Source organism: Bombus vosnesenskii, unplaced genomic scaffold, assembly GCF_011952255.1.
Source record: "Bombus vosnesenskii isolate JDL3184/JDL3185 unplaced genomic scaffold, Bvos_JDL3184-5_v1.1 scf7180000013274, whole genome shotgun sequence".
NCBI classification, from domain to species: domain Eukaryota; kingdom Metazoa; phylum Arthropoda; class Insecta; order Hymenoptera; family Apidae; genus Bombus; species Bombus vosnesenskii.
The window spans coordinates 504,379-522,476 of record NW_022882932.1 but is presented as its reverse complement, the minus strand read 5'-3'; the positions used below and the strand labels follow the sequence as shown (position 1 = coordinate 522,476).

The 18,098-nt window shown below is 37.4% G+C and overlaps 1 protein-coding gene across 6 annotated transcripts in view; it reads right to left on the bottom strand.

Annotated features, from left to right (window-relative positions):
• LOC117231852 (RNA-binding protein Musashi homolog Rbp6) overlaps window positions 1–18,098 on the bottom strand; it is a 430,672-nt gene that overhangs the window by 70,334 nt on the left and 342,240 nt on the right. The window lies entirely within an intron of this gene.

Here is an 18,098-nt window from a genome sequence, read left to right as displayed (position 1 = left end):
CAGACGGAGTGATTACGTCGTCTGCTGGAATCAGCGCGATTGGGCACGACCAATCTGTCCGTTTCTCGCGGCGGAAAAAAATTGCTTGGCTACTGTTAACCCTTCTAATTAATTTCCTGCTCTCTCCTCGTCGAATTTTTGATCTACTGAATGAAGGTTCGCTGCTTTGCAACCAGGCAGAAAGGAAAGATGGGCATGTGGGAGGGAGAATAAAAAAATACAGGATAGACAGAAGGGAGGACCGCGAAACGGCATTATATTATTCCCTTTGATGTCTGGTCCTTTGTTAACCTTAAATCACTTCAGGTCTGACAGCCAAACAGGTTTAGTCGGAACGATTGATTTGACGAATTTTCAACCCTTCGATCGAGAGCAACCGACGAGGAAAGGAAGAATTCTTATTTTTGACGCTTGAAAAGTAATCTTCTTGCGTGGATGAAGTGGGCAATCACATTTGCAGACCACTGTATGAGAGGATTATGTAATTAACCCATATTTTTGGTGTCTTATGGCTACGTCACGTAGTAGAGGAACGACGAGATGGTGATTATTTCCTTTTGTAAGCCGTACTTTCAACGGTCTTATAGTTCTTGTTGAATTACGTGGTAGAATCCTGAACCTCCTTTTTTTTGACGATATAAAGCTCATGAACTTTGGTTGAAATTTTTAAATCTTTAAATGGTTTCTTAGGAAAAGATTAAGAATAGCTCATTAGTTTCCTGTAGTTTACTTTTAAAATCTAAATATGAAATCAGCAATTTAAAAAAATCGATGGTAGCTGTATTAAGTAACAAATTAAAAGCTCAAACGCAGAATGTAACACGGGGGCAGTTAACGGTGAAGCGTTCGATATTAACCGATATCAACCGCGCGGAAATATTTGTCGTGCGGATTACACGGGTTGGCTGTTGCATCGTCACAGCCGTCACGCATCTTCAGACGTCGGAATTATTCATGGCTCCGAAGGAAACAGTCCCCGAGAGCAGCGGGCTACACGTGACTGAAATGCTCAGCCAAATTGAAATTCGGTCGTGCCACCTTCGGGGCGACCGTGTCGCAAATCTGGAACACGCATACATACACGTACAGATACGTACAAACGGACTATCCTGTTTCTGTTCCACGTGCATCCAGCCGCGACGCTGATGCATCGTGCAGCTCATTTAGCGAACGACGAAATGTCAACGATTAAATGTCAACCACGCGAGCTGTGCCTTCTGTTTTCCTTGCTGTGCTCCAGTAGGTAGATTTTCTAACGTTTCCTCGAAAATTTGTCCTATTAATCTTCTTAGACTCAAGTTTATAGAAAAGTGATTTTGAAGATGGAAAATATTGTATTGTATTACATTGTCTTATTTTGTGACGTTCTAATTGTAAGTTGCAGAATTACGCTTAATATACCTAATCATAGTTTTTGCATTCTATTGTGGAAATAGCGCAATACACATTTTTACAATATTATCAGTAATTTAGAAATAGAATGAGAGAAATATATAAAACGAATCACTATGTTGGAATAAAATTATTAAATCAATGCGAAACGTAAGATTCGTCTCTAACGCGCAGTAGAAATACCCAGAAAGAACGTTTTAGGGTTGCACGAGTGGTAAACTGTCAGGAAATTAACATTTTTTTCTATGCATAAAAGCTGCGGAAGTTAGCAGCTCAAAGGAGCGGAAAAGCCGTAGTTGATGCCACTTGTCGTCGACGCCGGAGTCGCCGACGTCGTTTCTGACGTCAATGATGCTCATTCATGCTGGTGTGACGTCCTTAAACCCACACAACAATTGCTCGTTTTACCCGTATTCACGTTACTATTTTCAAGCTCGCGTGTTAACGCGATACGATTTAACAAAAATTCACAGTGTTGAAACAATTCGGTTGGCTTTTTTAAAGTTCACCGATCACTCCTATCGTTTTTTTCGATCTTGACGCAAAACTTCCTTTTTAAATATCGCACCCCTCTATGTTTTTCATTGAATCGGCTAAAGATATACGAGTATTTTACAACGTACCAGACTGCTTTGCAAAAGATTAATATCGCCTTCATCCGCGATTAATTTGATTTAACGCTCGGCTACCGCTGCACTGTTTCGCGAAAGTCTCGACAATAGCTCGCACATACAGCTGTGTTAACAATGTGAAAGTTAAATCGCTTTAACTGTTCGAAAAAGTTCTGAAAATGAGCAGTCGGGAATACCTTCGTTCGACGTGCATCACGTACGCTAAATATTTCGCATAATCGCATTGTTCGCGTCTTTTATAATTAAGCACGTTCAAAGTGATAATGCGATTCCGATAAACGACCACAATTTACGCTTTCTATTAATTCCGCCAACTAATTCCTAAATCGAACTCGAATAATTCAGTATTTTATTTACGAGATGCCGATTTTCTTCACCTCTTTTTGCGCTTCAAGCGGTGCATATTTAATTAAAAATACATTCGACATCCCAATAAGTAACTGAAGTGACATCTAGTAATGTAATAGAGCATAAATATGTGAATATTTCTGCAATGCGATTCTTTTTAAACTATATGACATCTATTCTCATATATACGAAGCAATAATATTAATATATATTATATATTAATATACTTAATTAATATAATATTATATATTAATATATTAATATACCTCTTTATCTGTAATACTTTACAATGTATCCAATCAATAAGTATCCCATCACAGATGACTTCATAAAATAATATCACGCATTTCTTCTATTCGCATTCTACAGCCACATATTGTATTCGATAATCTCAGCTGTTAAATGGATTTATTCATTCTTTTAACCTATATGCAATTCTGTTAATTCCTGTGCGATATAAAAGTGCGAAGTTTACACACACAAAAAGTAGAAAACTAAAGGACTATGATGTTCGTGAGAAGAAACTTGAGACCATCCAGATGACATAAACCGGAGAGATGTTCAGGAATGGAGATCGGACAGTATTTCGCCTTGTTCTCAGAACCATTTCCGCCTTGAGTGGAAGGACACAACTGAGGGAGAGTGTGAGAGAGATGAAGAGAGACAGGAGAGAATAGTGGGAGCACGTTCGATCGTGTTTCCTAACCGTGGCACCTCCAGATCCCGGGATTATGCGGAGCTGACACGAGACGTTACTATACGGCTCGACTGGCGATATACGTGGAACCGACTTGAAGGACACTTCAGCGAACGTTACACGCCACTAAATCCTACAGGATCTCTGGGCCGTTCCCAAAAACCTTTGAATCCCTACTCCGAACATCGCAGAGGAAGGTCCAATGGTAACTGTACGAAACCGTTGTTTAAGTGGCTTAGCGCAAGTACCATGGAATATCCCGGTCTCTTTCAGCTAATTACTTTCACGGTTTACCTCCTGCTGACCTTTAATCGGAAACCTCTGGAAAAGTCCGCGAATCATCCACGAATAATGTATCTTGACGATAATTGACTTTCAGATTGCTCTTATTTTCATGGAATTGCAAAGAGATTTGGATTATTAAACTCTAGGGAGATTTGCTTTAAAAAGATTTTCTGAACGACGTGAGATTCAATTTTCGTTACAAATTAAAAAGTAGATATAAAGGGAAGAACGATTAAAGAGGTTTGAAGAGTTTAATTTCATGAATTTCTATTATTTCTTCAGTATAGATTCTTTACCTAAATGAGATTATGTTTCAATGGTTTGTGAGACTACTAAACGGTGCTATTATTCGTAAAATCACGATTACATCATGGAAGAGGTACATCTACTAAATTTTTATCTATATTAAAGTCCCTAATGGAATTCACGATCCGTCCCACTTGCACGACATGTTTTTTGTTTCACAGAAAACTCTTAGATTTTTTCAATTCGGCAAACCACAATAAATTGTACCTAAAGCTCATGATGCTAAATTGAATTTAAGCACATGACAAATTTTATCCAAGCATTTCTACATTCTAGAAACATTCAACCAAAATGAATGAACCAAAAAAGCAAAACGAACTTCTCAGTGTTTTAAAGCTCGACCAAAATTCCAGCAAGTTCACTACGCTTACCTAACATCGTTTACTCATTTTGCTGGCTGAAAGCGATATACATTGTTCAGAAACAATAAGGGAAACAATAAGAGGAAAGAGTTATTCCATAAATGCTCGAGCAGCTGCTTCTCGCGGCAGAAATCCCGCGAGAAGCAGCCTGCGAGGTAACTACGCCCGCATTTGACACGTTCCAATTCAACGTCACCGATCTGACAGCTCCAACTTGAAACGTTTCAATCGACACCCTTCGGGTTAGAATGCACGAAGTGCGCGTGCTTCTTCCACGTGTCCTCGTTGCCTCGAATATTCGAGAGCAAGAAAGAGCTGAACGGTGAAATGGAAATCACTTCCGGTCCGCGTGGAACGTTTCTACGAGTGGCAAAATGGTTGAACAAATATCTTGTTATATGCTCGCTGCATATCTAAGCGAACAAAGGCATCGTAACCGCGAAAAAGCTTGCTAGGACGAGTGTTTGGCGTTTTCAGGCGCACCTATAAAATTCAATGCATGATTTCGACAGCTTATCATAAGCATATCGGTGCAACCTTCACGCGAAACAGTACAAAATTGGATTTCCATCTGAAATCGATTTCAAAGTGCCGATGCTGCTCGCAGCACTCGAATAATTTGTATGTTTTATCCGTAAGTTTAATGGATTATAATTGACATCCTTTTGAAATTTTTAGGGTTCCGTTGTATAGCTTGGAATGTCTTCAGTGTGTACCTTTGTGTGAGAGAAAGTGACATTTTATTCTTTATTCGATAGATCAAGATTATATAATACTATCAAACAAACACATTAATTTTTAATTCTTCTTGCATGAAGTTATTCTGGGAATTTAAATTCTAAGACGCTGAAAAGTTGATAACAATGAATATATCTAACCTAACTTAATAATATAATTAAAAATTTCATGCCTGATTTCAAAATAGAATAAAGTTTCAGTGGGAAAGATTTTAAGTAGAATATCCCCCGCAAAAGTCAAACCGTGATACTTTGATTAAAAACAACTCTAATACCTTATGTCATCCTTTCTCATTTCATGAGACATATTTCTATGCTTATAAACATTATTCACATTAATAATAAAACATTTTACTAAATTTTGTATCTTTCAAGTTGTAGTTATTAATTTGGATAGCACCATTTTAGTATGTGAATAATTGATTGTATTATATTATACGTCGTTTCTTTATAATATTTCGACGAAGAATACTCATTTGCAATTTAGAAAAGGTTTTTTGGAGCGATGAAACACTGGCAGAGTTTAGCAACCTTTTTCCTCATAACAGACCGCGTAAGCGTTCACGGAGCATTAAGCGAATCATTCAACAGCTGGCACTGGCGTCGGATAATTTATATCCGGCTATTCCAAGATGAAGTCCACAGCAGCGATGCGAATGAAAATTAATGAATTTTAATTAATGCAACAATATGGAAATCAGAATGAAAGACCAAACACACCAGCCAGCTCTTCCTTAAATTATCCGCCACAATAACGCTTCTATATTCGTGCCACTTTATGCGATTTGCGTCAGCAATCGCTCGTGTTCTAATATTATAAGAATAAACATGTTGTCTGCAGAAATAGCCGGAAATACTGCTCATTTATTATCCATAACAATTCACTTTACAACTTCTAAAATTACTAAGATACTGAAAATATTTTAAGCTCCCTATATTTTTATACTCCTAGATTCCTAGGTTCCTAAATTCCCACATTCCTAAATTTTTAAATTTCTATTCCTAGAGTTGCTAAAATCGTCAATAAAATTTTTCAACGAAAAATAGTGAGAGATAGAAGTTGAACGCTATTACTTGCGGGAATCTCGCATTAAATAAATTCTCAACGTCACGAAACAACGGGTATCAGTCAGAGATATTTAGCAAGAACATCACAATAAGGTGATACAGATTCACCTATTTAGAGTCCCGGGAGTCCGTCAAACCAAATGACGTCTGTATCGCTGTACAGAATATTGGTAGTTGAAGCCAGTATCACGGGCCAATCCAACGTCATTTAATATGTTTGCCGTGTAGGGGAGAGCGAATGTACCGCTCTCAGTTATGGTTTGTATGCGAATTACAGTCGGGGGATAATGTGAGTAGTCAGCTGTTATGCCAACCCTCGCTTTATTGTATAGAGTATGACGACTGCACATTCTACGATGGAATAAACAGTACCCTAGAGCTCAATGAAGGCGTCCCTTTCGATAAGCGAATTCGTGATAAAGATTCATTACGATTCTTTTCGTCTTCTTTCTCTCATATCTTGGCCCTTTTTTATTTGCTCGCCCTCGAATTTCGAATTCCTTCGATACATTTTCTTTTGCGATCGATAACGAGAAAGTAGCGATATCGTTATAAAAAATAATATGAAACCTTTATGATTGGAATCCAATTAATGATTTCCGTGAATGGACTATGGAATTATCACAATGGAATGTTAATAATATATGACAGTAAAGCGATAAAATTTCAAAAATAATTTCAGAGTTAGATCGTGTTATAGAGAACCAATATACATTTATGAGAACAATATACGTTGTAATGAAATAATATTGAATATTGTAAATATAATGAAATATAATGTTAAATGAAATAATTTAATGTAATGAAACATATTTAAGCCTGGAAACTTTATTTTAAAATATTTAATAATATTTCATATAAATATGAACAATATAACAACTGGTTGCCTGCATTGTTTTTAACCTTTCTATCTTTAGAACCCTTGTCTTCCCCTTTTATTGACATTTACTTCAAGAAAATTTTCGCCCTTTGTTTCGACCCAGGAATTCGTCGCCATCGCGTCAGGAAATTCGAGCATTTATTATAAAAACAGGTTTTCTTGGGGGCGCGGCGTGAATGCTATTTCCGCTTGGCTACCGGAAGTTTCGCTAGAGAACAAGAGAAGTCGACAGAAGAGCCGACATAAACAAAAATAGCTTATCGTGAATCAACCACTATCTCTATTCCATCAAACGGAAGGGCGTGAGAACACGGCGAATCAGGAGTAACGCATTGAACAAACAAAAACCACCACAGAAATATCTACACGTCTACGTAATACTATTCTTTCAATTTCCGTTCAATAAACAGAGACAAGATCAAACAAACAAAACAAAAAAAGCAAAAAATAAGGAAAGAGAAAGCGAAATTTCCGACCAACAATCAACGATAAATCAATGGAAATTTGTATCCTACATCTCGAATTTTTTTTCTAAATTGGAGTGTACCCTTACAAATGTCCCTGGTGGCGCGCTATCGTCACATTTGAAACGTACACGCGGCGCGTGAACACGCGCAAAGGGAAGATTCCAAGAGGAAGATTTGCCGTTGGGCGCAAGGGGAAAAAATGCTGTTGTCAGGGGAGCGTAATCCAAAATTTCCGCTGTACGCTTAGACTAAGCTTGCCGCTGGCGACCAGCCACTTTCAGCCTGGGAAAAAGTCCGTTCTCCTCATGAGCCGCTTACACGACTACGACATTGTAAAGACCGTCCTTCGTCTCTTTGGCTCGTGTTCCCTTTCTGAACGTAGTGGACCGTCTTATCTAAGGCCGTAGAGAAGGAAGCTGCCTTTATCAGAGGACAGGGATGTATCAGTTTTTGTCGATGCAGTTTATCCCTTTTGTGGCAGCCAGTACAATGGAGACGGTAAGAATTTCTTGCCGTCACTGTTATCGAGTGTTCGACTGGCTTTTGCCGCGGGTAGCTCGAAATTTTCCAGTCAGTCGAGGGGTTAAAGAGTCGCTGGATTTACTTGCGTTTCGGATTATCTTCGTTTATGTTTTGTATTGTATTGATCTTTTGGAATCAGAATGTTTTACTACTCGAAGGTGCTTTTTAGAATTACATTTTATATTATATTTTACTATATTTTTAAACTAAATATATATAATCAAATTCAAGAGTAATTACTTTCTATAACCCAATAGTACCAAGTGAGAAATAGGTAATTAAGAAATAAGTATTCTATTAGATGCACCGTTCGGAAGCTTGAGCAATTCCATAAATTGAAAAGTAGAAAAAATGATAATGTTACAATATTACTAGTTAAAATATTAGTTAGTTCTGTATTTGAAACGAAGATGAAAAATAGAACTAGAAATAATTTTTTGGATAAAGTATAGTATCCAGACTGCAAACTTTTTATCTAGATGTCTTCTCAAGCGTATTCTAGATCGCTAATTGAAAATGAATGAAAACGATTCTCATTCTCGGTTTCGCTAATCTTAAAAATTCCTAAAAAACATAATTCTAGCTAAATATTTTGCAGCTCGGATACTATGATAGAGTCAGCTTTCTTCTCTTAATAAGGAACTATAGCTAATATTCGATTTAACTTTATTTCAATTCGCCTTTATATAAGGAGTTATGCTTCGATTGGCTGCCCTACAATTTTGTCTCTAACCTATGTAAAATAGGTTCTTGGAGATCAGTCGCAAATATCTTCCCGAAAAGTTCACTGAAAGTTTTATAGGTCAACTTAAAATTAAATATGTAGGAGATTCGGAGAGGCATCGGGCCAAGTTACGACGATTGAGCAAGAGGAATTGCATTCTAAATTACTCTGACATTATTTTCTTCTGTGAAAACGTACAAATTTTTCAGGGAAAAGTTTAATTCTTATATTACATTAACCCTTGCACTCCGATTTTTTGAATTCCTAAATACAATCTTTCAATAAATGTGACACATTTTTGTCATAAAGTTTTGTAACAAAAAATTATGTTTCGGAAAGGAAAAGATTTATTATCGACGAAAAGAGAATCAAATAACAATTTTCTACATTATCAGTCACCAAAATGACATCAGCGGTGTACAAAGGGTTACATTTGGAACGAGTTAAACTTCAATTCAATTTCAGTTGCTCTATTGTACTTTCATAATGAAAAACAACTCTAAAGAATGCAGTCAAATAATCTGAATAGAACATATCTAGATCCAATATCCATCAAATCACATTCTAGTATCAAAATCATCTACAAAACTCGTACATGTATCAAAGATGATCTATTTGATAATTGACTTACAATACCGGCTGGAACAATTACACCATTGGTCAAATATTTACCTGAAACAGAGAAAAGCAAACGTTTCGGTTAGTGAACGAGTAAAGATAGAGGCTTGGTGATGCGGCACGTTAAAGCAAATAATTTCATTCGCCGCGCGAACTTTAAGCCGGGTAGATAGAATAAACGGATTAGAAGGAACGGTCTTCTTCGGCCAGCATTTACCTAATTCCGGTTAATATCGAAGAGATACCACAAGAGACAGAGCAACGGAGAGAAAGTCAAACCGAATTTCTGTAGATAGAGGCATTTATACCAATCCGACGGTTTCGCAGTTTTCTGGAGAGATAGATTGTAATCCGATAAGACCAAAAGGTCTACGTGGCGCACTTACTATGATTAAACTCGACATGCAGCTATGTGGATACGCGCTATCTTCGTGCTCATGCTCGATCCGAGGTCGTACACACACACTCCTTGGACCCTTCTCTAACAGAGAGAAAAATCCGCTGCCCGCGACTGTTATCGCGATTAGATGTTAAAACGATCGTTCGTAGTGGAGCGAAAATACTTTCCGGTGTATCAATCGCTCGTTCCACTTTTTTTTCCGGTCGCGATCTGTCTTTGATACGAGCTCGATCCGCGAAATATATGGGTCAACGAAATGAGATTCTCCATCGCTATCGTGGAAACGATTTTTCTTCTCTTTCGATAAATGTGTACGGTTTCTTTCTTTATTTCCTAGCTCCGTCGCCGATCCAGAGTGACACTAATTGCACGTGTCGTTCCACGTGAACCCTCGCGGCGAAGAAATCGACGTTTCTTTGTCCCTTTAGTAATAGATCGGCGTACATGTCCATGGGGTATATCGATTATTTAAGGAATAGAGAAAATAGAGAAAATAATGAATCGACAAAATGGATTTCGAGGTCGCAGTTTGGAATCTGGATGAGTTTGATTGTTGCTCGAATTGCGGCAATTTTTCTCTTTTTTCGAATCAACAAGATCGGACGGTCAAAGAAGTGATACAACTGATGGAGAAAGAAGAGAAGAGAGACGGGGGAGACACGAGAGAAGAGGATCGGTGTATGCGAGACTCTTGACATGATTAGGGAGCGACTCGGTGCTAATGACGCGAATTACACGCTTCAAAAGATGGCGATCGATCGACCGAACGAACATGCTCCGCATGTTAAAAAGTTTCTCGTGTCAGCGTAACCAGAGGTGCGGAAAAAAAGGAGGAAGAGAAACGACTCGATGACGTCACCGGTGGGAAACGTGTGCACGGTTACTTAAATTAAATTTTCGCCTCGAAGCTCGTTGCCCATTCGCGCACTCCTTCATCCAGAAACATTATAAACGTGTCAAGCGGCGCACGGAAATAAAAGGAACGAAGTTTCCCGCGCAATCGAACACACCTCGTGGAGGAGAAAGCAATCAAATTAAGCCAGCGCCAATGCTCGATATGGAGGCGGGGCGAATTCATTCTCGATGATGGTGCGTAACTTCGTACTCGATACGTCGTCGACAGTACCACCCTTTTCCATGTTTGTTTTGCCGCAAAAATCACGATTAGATACTTGGCTCCTGATCCCTCGCGATAACGATGTGATAACCTAATGCTAGTTAAATTTTATAGTAATAGTTGTTCGTTTGCGAATTTTTGTTAGTTTTTCTTATAGTTTGTATTATATTGGATGCACGAATCAGAATATTATTCCCTTGTATTAAGTACAATATGAATCTCAACTCGTGATATAAATAACGATTTTGATTCAACGAATATTGGTCGTATCTGTAACTGATTTGTTAACAATCAGTAAAAATAATCAGATACAGATCAATATTTTATTGTACATTTGATACAGCGCAATAACGAATAGAAGATGCTCGTTTAAATACTTACTAAATAAGTCATAAAACAAAGGGTTAAAGAAGATTATAATCACAGCAATATAGCCCTCATTCATCATGATTTCAACGTTACAATGTTACAACGTTACAATCAATCTACAAGAACGAGCAGACAAACAGACGTTTAACTGGTTCCAAGGAAATCGGTTAATAACCTAGCCAGCCACAAGCCGATTCTCCAAGTACAAGAAATCTCTGTAGCCCTCGCATGATTCGATTTCATTCTCCGATAGACGAAAGAGATCACACGAGGCAAGCAATCAGCAGGAAATTTCAAAATATCGCCAGACACGAAGGGGGAAACAGTTGGTCAGGGTTATCGTCATTTCCGAGTCGATTTCGATAATCGAATAATCAATGGAGCCTGGAATAGGACATGGCAAACCCGCTTAGGCCTATCCAGTAATTTCTGTCGATCGGAATTCGATGAAAAGTTAATGGGCCACGCCAATATGCTCCGCCATGTGAATCTTACGGCGTCCGCTTATTCTATAGCGAAGTTGTGTACACGGGAGTCGCGCGGGACTCCTGCCAATCATGGTTTTATTTGGGAAATGAAGATAAATGAGCCTCCGCCGATTACCGGCTTGTTATAGGAGCGACGCGATAACGCTATCAATTTGCCCCTCAGATATTCTCTGTCCCCGTCGTATCGTCTTTCGTCGTATCTCCTCGTTTTCCTCCTAAGATGCAATCTACTTTTATTCAACGGATAATTGCAGTTTTGATCAGCGATCGGTGGATTATGAGTCTGAGAAGATGATCGAGTTGAAAGGAAATTGAGAAGTTTCATTATATAAAATTTCGGGAAAACCTACGAGTAAAATGTCTATATAAATGTATGAAATACAGCATGATTTATAAATAATAACAGTGAGACGGGGGTAAACGAATATCTAAAGGGAAATATGGAACATCGTTGTTGTTTGCTATTGTAATTACATATATACGATGAAATTTCTAATGAAAATATTTAGTTTGTTTTTAGGTTACAGAAATTTGGGGATAGTATCCCGGAAGCATTTGTTTTGATACTGTAAGAGATTATGAGATATGAATAATAAAAGATTAAGGTTCGTTAATATTAATTCAATGAATTATTGTTGCACGAAAAGCACGTTCCTAGTTGCTGGAAAATTATGAATCAAAGTTTGTATTACAGTGAACAAGCGGCGGGGTGAGATTACGCTATCAATAATGAAAATCTCATCCTTCGATAGGGCAAGAGATTGAACACTTGTTCCTCTAAAGATCTGCTTGAAAAATGAAATTAAATACACGGACGAGGATAAATGAGGCAACTTGGTTTTTAATTAATTTTAAACTATTTTGTGTAAACCGTAGATAAAAGCGGCGGAAGTGTAAGAAGCTGAAAGGGGTGATGATAAATGAAGACAACTATCTGGAAAGTTTCGGAATCGTCGATATTTCTTCCTTAATTTTATATTACAGCTTGATATTACGGTCAACCTTCTTGCAAGAAGAACTTGAAATTTAAATTTTAACTCCACGAAATTACGTTTTGCTCTCGGAATTAATAAAACCAAGTTCACGAACAAGTATCGTACAAAATCCAGTCAACTTCATTCTACTTTCTCCATGTATTTGCAAAGTTTATCTACTAAATTACCAATCCGAATCTACAATTTCAATTCTTGTATCAGCTTATTTCCATCGAATCCAAAATTTTCCCAACCTCTTACGAAACACAGTCGATAAGAAAATCACGATTGTTAAACGTTCGTTTCTATAGTACCAAAGCGTTCTTGAAATTTTTCGCCAACCTTCGAAGTTGAGCAAATAAAGTCCAGGACGTATACACGGTCGTGTTACGAATACCGAATTAACTATCGAATGGACCGCCCGCCATTAGTGTTGGGAAGAAAAATTTGACCTTAACACCGAATTTTAGACGATTAACGAGATTGTTTTATAGAACAAGGTCTTTCGAAAAGAAAATAGAGATGGTTAACGTGTTGGCCTGTCCATTCGAGGGTTTCCGCCTGGAACGCGTAGCGATGGGTGTCAATTAACGTTTACCGGGCTTCTAGTTGGTTAGAAAAAAGGGATAATGGGCTTTCCCATGGATATAAACCAGTATACCAAGGATACATTCTGTATAAATTACGCTAGCATTCAATAAACCCCGTGTTGTCGTGTATTTCTGCATCTAACTTCTTTCTTATGGTGCATCTCTTACTGTGCATTTAATTACGCTTGAAATTTTATATACGTATATATATATACAATTATGAGTACATGTATATATTATTACCAATTATGGGTATATATATGTAGTATCGTAAATATAATATTATAATGATGATTTATTTACGATGAATGGATTGTACAGATGTTAATTAATCACAATAACGTATTATGGTCTAGACAACGCAATAGTTAATTTGTAACTCTCGTCACAACGGATCCAACGCTCTCTCTCTTTCACGCGGACCACACTCTCACGACAACGCTGGCAACACTCACTTCTTGATTTGCACTCTCCGACTTCTCAAAATGGTACTGCCCGCCCTTCGACTCACTACGCTTGGGTCACGCCACCGTTCGCGCCTATGATCGCGTATGCACCTTCCTTGTGTATGTGAAAAAATGGACCGAAGGCGAATCGACGTTTCTGGAACTATACGCTAGTCGCTACATTGTATGCATTTCGCCGGTCCTATACGACAATCTGTCTGCGGCACTACATTATACTATCCCGAGAAACTCGAACTTAAATATATGATGGACCAAGCGTATGCCCCCCCCCCCTTTTTTGATATTACATATATATATCGTACCCATAATCATAGACTAATTTATATTTATTTTCGCTTTAAAAGTAATATAGCAATCTTCATATAGGGTGGACGAAAACTAACAATTAGCATTCTTGCATTTTATGATCCCTTAAGTAATACCTTTTCAGTCAATGTACTAAGTGAAATTCTTAGAATATAACTTTCTTCGCTTCGTAGTTTAATTTCTAAATTTAGTATTCTATTGAAACTCATTAAGAAATAGAACGCACAATTATTCATATTATAATTTTACTCTCTTCTAAGATTGTAATAGAGTTCGCTATCTAATTCATGATATTAAGATACATTGGATATTAGTTCTCTTCTGTATCTCAATTGCGTTATCATTCGCCAATCGTGCAATTTACATCTTCACCAGCGTCTAGGGTATCATTTATAAATTCTCGGAAGCTCCTCCCATTTCGCTTATTACATCCTATAATATACCGTTCCATTTCCACGAACACCCAGATTTCATAAGTGGAAGCAAATGGAAAAATATGCGGGTTATTTCAATTGCTAACACTTACTTGATACTAGAGGGTCTCGAATCGCGGGTTGAAACACTCCAATTTATTATTATCGATACAATGTAAAACGAATATAGCCGTTCGATCGAATTGGTAAAAAACGAACTGCAACTTCTATGTGGGTGACACTCATTAACGCTAGCCTCGTTAATTAGCACCGTCAATACGAGTGGGTCGTCATTACACACATTGTGTTTTGATGAACCGTGGTTGCCGCGATATCTCTTAACGACGAATGGATACGGAAGCTCGTCGAAGACCATCGAATTACGTAATTAGCCTTCGACAATCGAGAGGAAGGTGTCGACCGAATTATTCCCGACCCACTTGTGACGCCACCGCATTGTTTAACCTCATCAGAATTCCTCGTGCACGAACCAAAAGCGAGACAGTGGTAAAAAGCTGCTGGTATAGAGGAAAACAGACAGAAAGATATAGAGTGAGATACAGAGGATCTGGGAGAAATTCACGTTGGCTGATTATAATTGTAACTCAGTCGAACGGAATCTCTCTTGTCTCTCTGTATGTCCTCGAAAGCATTGAATTTGATAGAGACTGGGATAAGTGAGTTACAATGAAATCCGATGTGACTGATCAATCGGCGAGAGTCGCTGTTTTCATAGAATTTTGAAAGCTACTCGAAGAAGTTTCCGCTTTGTGATGCGACCGCTCGCGTTCGATGCTTGTTAGGGAAACGTAACGAACGCTTTGTTTACTTTTGAAACATGCCCTCTTTTCCGTCTACCTTTGACGAATTCGCTATCGATAAATTATTTTTTGTTGCTAACTATTTTTTTCGTATTTCAATAATATTATATTGCTTCGTGAGAAAATTTGATTCTTAAAAAAACATCTTTGAAGAGAAAGAATGAAAAAAATTTGGATTGTTGGGAAATTTAGTTGGTTTTGAAAAATATAGAGAATAGATGCTTAGTGAAGGTATAAATAATTTCTAAAAGCAAATCATTATGATATTACTGTACACAATTGTACTTACGATCGACTACTATATTTCGCTTATGTAGCTTTATTGACATATAGACCACAAGTTCCAACAGTTACCACAAGATGGCATACAGGACAAAGTAAATTTGCATAAATTCTATACGCCATACTGCTGCACATCCTCTTAATGGTAATACCTATAATAATGATAACGAAACTGCTATACAATTCCAATAAAGTTATCGTCGAAAAGGCTCCCGGTTAATGTCATTTCTAGATCAACTTAAACGTGATTTGTCTCCACTGACAAAATTTGATAGTATGCGAAGTTTCCAGGTGACACAAAGAATCAATAAATTGTGAATTGTATTGTGTATGTATCGACGAAAAGGATTTTTTTTTAAATTTATGTTTGACAACCAATCTTTCTGAAGTAATATAGAAATGGCACGCTTCAATTTATTGAAAAGTATCCGAAGAAGTCGAATAAAATTCCGCATATTGATATAACACAGCGGTCAAACAAAATTTGACCTAAATCTTGTCAATGTCCGGAGATTCATATGAAAAATTTAGTCCCGTACGCGTGTATAAGTATCGATAAACATTTTGCTATTTATAATGAATAGATTAATTGTGAATGAATAGATTAATCACACGATGTTTTTGCCATGTAGCTCTGATTTAAATCTATAGATTTGCATGTTAATCTCGGGACCGAAGTATCAGTGGATTTTGTGTCACGCGTATTTTCACATTCTTATTTTCTTATAGGCAGTTTTATCACCAATATTTAATGGTGGATAGTATCGTTTTACTATATGGATATCTTCAATTGCGCGAAAATACATCAAGCAACGAACATAATCTTTGAGGCATGTTCCCATAAAGATGACAATAATATGTAATAAAGAATATATAAATAGTGTAAAAATGTAATAAAACATAAATATATAAATATACTTTTATTTCTTATATAAGAAAACTTTTGAAGTAGTTTAAATTGAATCACGTTAAAAATAACATTCTTAGGAAACCAATGTTGAAACATAAAGAAACGTTTATAAATCACGGTTTCACATGTATCACGGAGTAAAATGGTTTAGCAATAAAAGGCATCTTTACGTACATAACACTTTGAACAATAGCGAGCAGCAGAAACGCGTTTATCTTAAGCGGTACGTGTTGTGCAACATCGTAAGGAACCAACCAGCTCGAGATTCTCAGTTACGGTCAGAAACGTTTTATTATTATACATTATATCGCGACTCGATGTACGTAACGTGTGCTCTTAGTCTCTCAGTATATCAGCAATAATGGGTCCCGAACTGAAAGGACTACACGTTCTGCAAATCTCTCTTGAAATCCCATATAAACGACGAGAATGCTATCCCGACCTATCCTTTAACAAATGTTCGCTTAACCCACTGGTTGATCGTTTAATAACTTCACATAACTCATATTGGATACTGGAAAGCGTGTATAATTTACTATTACCGAATGAATTATATTAAAGGTGTCAATAGGATTTTGGCAGCCCGTAAACGAACAAGTAATAATTACAGAGGTATTAAATGGTAAAGCAAATGGCAATTTCAATCCAGCTAGCATTAATTTCTCTATCCCTTCACATGCTATCGAAATTTCGCTATTGATTCTGTATAATACGTCTCAACCACAATCTGAGATCTCTTGCATGATTTAATTGATATTATTAGTACAGTTTTATCAGTTACAAGATACAAGTTACAAGCTATCAGTATTAACAAATTCTCTTGCATAAAAATAACAAATTAGTTAATGGAATAAGTTCTATAAATGAAATGTACAAATTGTAGCCGACTCATTGTTCCACTTGACGTATCATTGAAAAATTATTAAATTCTAAGAACTGTTTAGATAACAGATGTCTATAAGCTTTTTGTTTCACTTCACTAATATTATTAGTAAATCAGCGTACACAAGAGCCATATTCGTTCTGGCGAGTAAACAAATTCCCAGAAAAGGTAATTCTCTCGAAATGGTATTAAAGAATCACAGTTGTATCTAGAATAGAACTCTAAAACAAAATAATCTGGAAATCTATCTCTTACAAGAACAACTACTCAAAATCATTCTAACCATACGAATGAAACCAAGTCTTACTCGTTTTATTTAAATAAAACATTCCTTCAGTTTAAGAAACTACAGTTGAACGGCCACACAATTTTTAAATTACATTCCCTCAGAAACGTAACTGTGGAACGAGCACAAGATTCTTGAAAGAGTTCGATTCTCGGCCGCTTTTGAAACGACGAAGACAGGAAACGATGAACAGCCCCAGGGGAAAGTTCTGAGCTCACGCAACGCCTCAGGTGGTCTAATGTCTTATCGATGGCGAATGTAACTCGGATAAGCATCCGAACTTTCCGGTATTAATCGCCAGGTGGCACGTGATGGATGCGATAGCGCTCCAGAAGGCTCGGGTACTCCTGACGATGGTGCCGTCAGAGGCCTCTAATTACAATACCGATGGCCTGCGTCTAACGTTATACCTATATTCAAGCGAGCGTGTTATTAATCGCCAATTACTCAACCCGGATCTAATCTAATCCGACGTTCGAAACTCGAAAGTCATTGGCGAAAGCTCGGCCGCCGCTGATAGTATGGAGGCCCCCTTACACTCGCCATCAGAGAGATACATACAGACAGAATTCTCGAAAATCCACGTCCAACCATACCATTCATACAAATGCATTGTCTGACCCGATCAGTATAGCCTTTACGTCCAAGAGTAGGATTTGTTAGGAATGCGAATTCACTAGTAGACTCTCGATCAAATGCTTCTTGTTCGCACCTTATCCTCCCTCTTCTCGTTCTATTTTCTAGCATGATCACA